This window comes from Podarcis bocagei, assembly GCF_964188305.1.
Source record: "Podarcis bocagei genome assembly, chromosome: W".
Taxonomy (NCBI): domain Eukaryota; kingdom Metazoa; phylum Chordata; class Lepidosauria; order Squamata; family Lacertidae; genus Podarcis; species Podarcis bocagei.
The window spans coordinates 67,348,463-67,354,848 of NC_138131.1; positions in this window are offsets into that span (position 1 = coordinate 67,348,463).

Here is a 6,386-nt window from a genome sequence, read left to right on the forward strand (position 1 = left end):
GGACTATGAATGCAACCTCCCGGGCAGGACTGGAACTTAGAGGGGAGGGGTGTTAGAATCATAGAATCATAGAATCATAGAGTTGGAAGAGACCACAAGGGCCATCGAGTCCAACCCCCTGCCAAGCAGGAAACACCATCAGAGCACTCCTGACATATGGTTGTCAAGCCTCTGCTTAAAGACCTCCAAAGGAGGAGACTCCACCACACTCCTTGGCAGCAAATTCCACTGTCAAACAGCTCTTACTGTCAGGAAGTTCTTCCTAATGTTTAGGTGGAATCTTCTTTCTTGTAGTTTGGATCCATTGCCCCGTGTCCGCTTCTCTGGAGCAGCAGAAAACAACCTTTCTCCCTCCTCTATGTGACATCCTTTTATATATTTGAACATGGCTATCATATCACCCCTTAACCTCCTCTTCTCCAGGCTAAACATGCCCAGCTCCCTTAGCCGTTCCTCATAAGGCATCGTTTCCAGGCCTTTGACCATTTTGGTTGCCCTCCTCTGGACACGTTCCAGTTTGTCAGTGTCCTTCTTGAACTGTGGTTATGTACTGAGTTGAATAGGATCCAAACTGCAGCAGTCTGATTGGTCCTAGAACAATAGGATTCAGAATGCAGCAGTCTGATTGGTCATAGAACAATAGGATTCAGAATGCAGCAGTCTGATTGGTCCTAGAACAATAGGCTCCAAAATGCAGCAGTCTGATTGGTCCTAGAACAATGCAGCAGTATGATTGGTTGGCAGGAGCCACCCAATCCAGCTCCAGATAGAAGTGAATCCAAAACCTGACTGGCCTACAGGAGAATTCCGGAATTAGCCAATCACGTGCAGCCCATTGTGTAAATAATGTATATAAAGCAGATACTTTGAGGGGACTTCCATTCCCTCCTCACCACCATGAGCTGAATAAAGAGCATGAAATCCACTCTCGACTCTGAGTATATTTCAAGTGGGTTGAAAGTCTAAATTTCAACAGAAAGTCATCTGACCATCAGAGGGCAAGAAGAACCTTAATACTCCCTCCATCCTTCCTCCTATGACTAGGCGGACAATGACACACTGAAAGCTCCCAAGTCCAAAAGGTGTGAAGGGGGCCAACTCCCACTTGCACGGGCAAAGGCACTTTATCTGCGACTGGTGCCACCCACCCAAGCCACTGCTTGAACGGCTGAGATGTAGGAAACATCACAATATCATACTCTGGGAAGGTACTGTCAGTACAGGACTGGACCAGAGCAGGCAGTCTGAATTGTCAACCATTTTGCATTCTATATTCCCTATCTTTTAAACAACCCTCGTTTGTTGCGGTTGTTGCGGCAGTTTTGCAGCTCTTAAAAGCCAGAAGGGTACTAGCAGCAGGACCAACCTACACCCCTCAGCTGTTTAGAACCTTCCTTAGGCACAATTTATGCATGATCTTTGTTTTGCAGCCTTTTCAGAGCATGAGGTTAATCCCCTGTTCTCCTTGTTTTCCTAAAGAAAATGAGATTTTCAATTTTTCTGGGGGTTTTTCAAAAAAAAAATATTGATTTTCCAGCTCCGAGACAGAGCACTCTGCATTTTTTGCCATTTGGGTGCAATCAAACTGCAGATTCTGAACTACACATGGGCTGATACCCCGGGATGCACCACTGAATTGTTCTTCAAAAATCTGTGCTTTCTTATTTCTTCACCTTCTTGTTTCCTCATCGTCTTTTACAAAGGAAATGGGGCTGCTGCAGTTGGACAGTTGCCTTACTTGGTCATATGGCCCCAAATGGTTGGAGGCCCATGGTCTTAAAGCTTAAGACATGCCTGCAAGGAGGTGTGGGCCAGCTCTGACACAGAGCACGATGCATTTTCTGCCATGTGGGTGCAATCAAACTGCAGAATCTGAACTACACGTGGGCTGATACCCCGGGATGCACCACTGAATTGTTCTTCAAAAATCTGGGGGTACACCACCTAAGCTTTGAGCTACCTCTCCAATAGTGACCCATCAACACCAAACAGTTTGTCGTTGGCTTCCTTGGCATAGTTCTTTAAGTGGCAGGCTTCCTTAGCAAAGTAAACAGTAGCAAAGTAAACTGCGCTATTAACTGACAAGGCCAAGCAGGCGTTAAAGATGTCTGTGCAAATAGGCTTTATCCAGGACGCTCCTGTGCCATGGAAAAGGTCTCTGTCCAAGGAGGTCTGGTCCTCTACTGAGTGTATCTGGGAAATGTGCCTCTTCTGCCTTCTGATAGGCTACACCTGAAAAGAGCCACTTCTGCCATTGTGAAAGCTGAGCCCTCTTGAGGTGGTAGGAGGACCCATGCAGCAGGATAAAGCCCACAATAAACACCGAGAGGATCCTCTCCTGTGAGGGCTACAGTGGGAAGGGATGGAGTTCCTTCAGTGGAAGGCCTAAAAACGAAGATGAGCACCCCATAGTCAAATTTTATTAGACTTAACCATCCAGGAGTCCTTTACCTTTACCTTTAGTTCTTTGCTTCCATTTTAATGAGGGAACAGAAATATGTGAAAAGCAATGTTGTCCAATGTTATTTGATAATATCTCACACCAGGCCCATTGCTATCAATCAAATTCAATGCAACATACCAGCCAGGGAAAGCATTAAGTTTAGGGAAGCTTTTAATGTTTGACGAACTATTGTATTTTAAGATTTTGTTGGAAGCCGCCTGTCAGGGAATTGGAAGCTGCCAAAGAGCCGAGGGGGGAGAGAGAGGCAATTACAGAGAGCCTAAAGAGCTCACCAGCAGTCTCTCATCCGACTCCGAGGAGGAGATAGGGAGGGGGGAGAGCCAGTGCCCAGAACTAGCTACTCACAGAACAGAGGAAACAGGAGGCGTGCACTGCGGAGATGGGCCTGTTGGGGGAGGAGGAGTAAGAGATCGCCAGTCGAGTCATCTGACTGAGCTAGGCATGGACGTGCTTTTTTGAACTCTTGTAACTGCTTTGAACTTTTGGCAATAAATCTTCAGAACAGAAATGGCTGTGAGCCTGGAGCGTTATCTCTGCTAGCTTTGGCAGCATCCACTCCTTACAGCATGACTCGACTCTTCTGCTGAAAGCTAGAGAGAGGAACTAAAAGCAAAAAATGGAGAAGGAGCTTTCTGAGCTGCGTAAGTGGAATGCCGGACTGGACCTGCAGTCGCGTCTGGAGGAATGCAGGGCTGCTCAAGGTGGAGCCACAGGTGGGCTACTGGCAAGGGGCAAAGGTGTGTGGGTGGAAAAGTTTAATGGCGATCCGGAGGCTTATTGTGATTTTAAGACGGAGATGAAATATTTTTTGGAGCTTGAAGCAGCTCAGTTTGCCAACGATGCTCAGAAAGTTGCTCACATAATTAGGCTCCTGTCAGGGGGGGGGGGTGTGGGCTAAAAGTTGGGTCAGGCCGTTAATTGCCTCTAATAATGAAGCGCATCGAAGTCTGCCCAAGTTTTGGCAAGCGATGGACTTTATCTACGCAGATCAAAGTTTAATTGACAAGACGCAGGAGGAGCTTTTGGCTTTGAAGCAAGGCAAATCTACAGTGCGCAGTTACTGGTCAGGATTCGCTATGCTTGTGCACAAACTGGGATGGGATTTGGAATCAGAGCCTGTGCAAGCTTTGTTTAAGGCTGGACTGAACACCGAAGTTAAGGATGAGCTTGCTAGGGCCCCCCGTCCAAAGGATATGGATGAGTTAACGAAGGCTGCTCTTGCGGTGGGGCTGAGGCAGGAAGCCAGACTGCGGGAAAGGAAAGAGGGCAAGGGCCGGAGTTTCCATGGTAACCACATTCCTGAAATGCCGGCAGCTGCTTCCGAAGGTCAACAACAGCCAGAGCCCATGGAAATAGACTCAGCCCGTGCGCAGGAAGGTTCGAAAGCTCAACGGCCGGGTGGCAAAGAGAAGAAAGACTGGCAAGCTGCCAAGAGATGTTTTTTCTGTCAGAAAATGGGGCACTTTGCCAGAGTGTGTCCGGAGCGTCGTAACTGGCAGGGTGTGATGGCCTGGGAATCTGATTCAGAGACTGAACCGGAGGAATCCCAGCCTGCACAGGAGTCCCCGCCTCCAAGGCCGGCTGAGCCGGGGCAGGGCCTTGAATCTGAAGCGCCTGCACCTGTGTCGGATCCTCAGGAGCAGACACCAGATGAATCCACTCTGGCTCCGGAGGTGATTGAGGACCAATTGCCTACAGGTGCGCCTCTCCCAGCCCTGTCAGGGGAAGGTGAGCCTCCCCCTGGGTCCAGTAACCCTCCAGCCTCTCCTGAGCTGCAGAGGCTCAGGGCAGAGAGGCGGTTCTCTCAGGAGGAGTGCACAGGAGAGGCGGGTCACCTGTGGGCCGGGACCGCCCCGGCCTCAGAGAAGATAAAGGCCAGTCAGCCCGGTCCCAGGTTGCGGGAGCAACGTCGTTGGAAACCTGTTTCTGCCAGCACCCAGACCTGTTCTTCCAGAGCTCCCGACCTTGCCCGGCCCCTCGCTTTGGACCCCGCTTCGCCCTTGGGTGGACAGTCTCCAGACCCTCAACCCAGGACCGGACTCTGACCACGCCTCACTGTAACCTCCCCCTGGGACCAGCACACAGGGAATGGTTGGGGCCACCCAGCAGGCAGAGGCAGAGGAACCCCAGACTTCGGGAAACGGGGAAGCCTGGCTGGTGGTGAACCGAGGCAACAGCCAGGCGGGAGCAACAGCGAAAGTCCTCGGCTCGGACACCCCAAAGCAAGCATAATGTTGAAGGTGGTCTTAGAGCTCCCGAATGGCCACGCGGTGGAGGAGTTGGCTTTGGTTGATTCCGGAGCTTCGGCGTCATTTTTGGAGAGCCACTGTGGTGTAATGGTTAAGAGCGGTAGTCACGTAATCTGGGGAACGGGGTTCGCGTCTCCGCTCCTCCACATGCAGCTGCTGGGTGACCTTGGGCCAGTCACACTTCTCTCTGAAGTCTCTCAGCCCCACTCACCTCACAGAGTGTTTGTTGTGGGGGAGGAAGGGAAAGGAGATTGTTAGCCGCTTTGAGACTCCTGAAGGGGAGTGAAAGGCGGGATATCAAATCCAAACAACTCTTCTTCTTCAAGGAGTTTGCAGAGCAGCACCAACTGAACCTGAGGCCTTTGGATTTTCCGCTGCAAGTCACTACAATTGCTGGGAGAGAACTGTTGGGAGGTGAAGTGACCCATCAAACGCCTCCCATGAGGATGCGGGTGTCTACCCACTCCGAGGTCATCGTCTTTCACGTGGCCACATTGGCGGGTCCGCCTATCATACTGGGCATGAGCTGGTTGGCCTTGCACGATCCGGTGGTCTCCTGGCATCAACGGTCACTGATTTTTGGGTCGGCGCACTGCATGGAGAACTGCCTGGGCCTAGAGCTACCTCGACAGTCGGAGGCCGGGATGGCAGCAGCATGCAAAGCAGGGACGACCGAAATTCCTCCGTATTATCGGGACCTACAGGAGGTGTTCAGCGAGAGGGAGGCTGACACGTTGCCACCGCATCAACCGTATGATTTCCAGATCAACCGGATCCCGGGGGCCACGCTGCCGGTGGGCAAGCTCTATTCCATGTCGGAGAGAGAGATCAAGGACCTGAAGGACTTTATCGAGAAAAATCTAAAGAGAGGATTCATCAGGGAATCCAAGGCGGCAGGGGGGAGCCCAGTGTTCTTCGTGGACAAGAAATCGAAGTCGCATTTTATTAGAAACATAGTCAAATTTTATTAGACTTAACCATCCAGGAGTCCTTTAGTTCTTTGCTTCCATTTTAATGAGGGAACAGAAATATGTGAAAAGCAATGTTGTCCAATGTTATCTGATAATATGTCACAACAGGCCCATTGCTCTGAATCAAATTCAATGCAACAAACCAGCAAGGGAAAACATTAAATTTAGGGAAGCTTTTAATGTTTGACGAACTATTGTATTTTAAGATTTTGTTGGAAGCCGCCCAGAGTTTTAATGCCCATGTTTTAATGTCCTTTTAATATGTTTTAAAGTAAAAGATACAAGAAAGATCCTTCTTCTGGGGCCTGCCTGGTGTTAGCCTGTGTGTAGTTCAGATTCGGAAGTTTGATTGCATTTCCTGCCATTTTGGGTGCAGAGTGCTCTGTGTCAGAGCTGGCCCACACCTCCTTGCAGGCATGTCTTAAGCAACTGTCCAACTGCAGCAGCCCCATTTCCTTTGTAAAAGACGATGAGGAACCCAACAGAGGATGAAGTACCAAGGCACTGATGCCCCTGCTATTTGCAGAATTCTAATGATCCCAGCAGAGCTGATTCTCTACTGAGGACTTGTTGCCTCAGTTGGCCGGAATGACTGACTGCAGGTACAAGGCAGGGCAGACCTCGTAGATACCCAGGGCTTTAGCCCCCTCAATATTTCTAGGAAGGGTGCTCAGTCCCCCCAGTATTGAGGGGACCGCCATC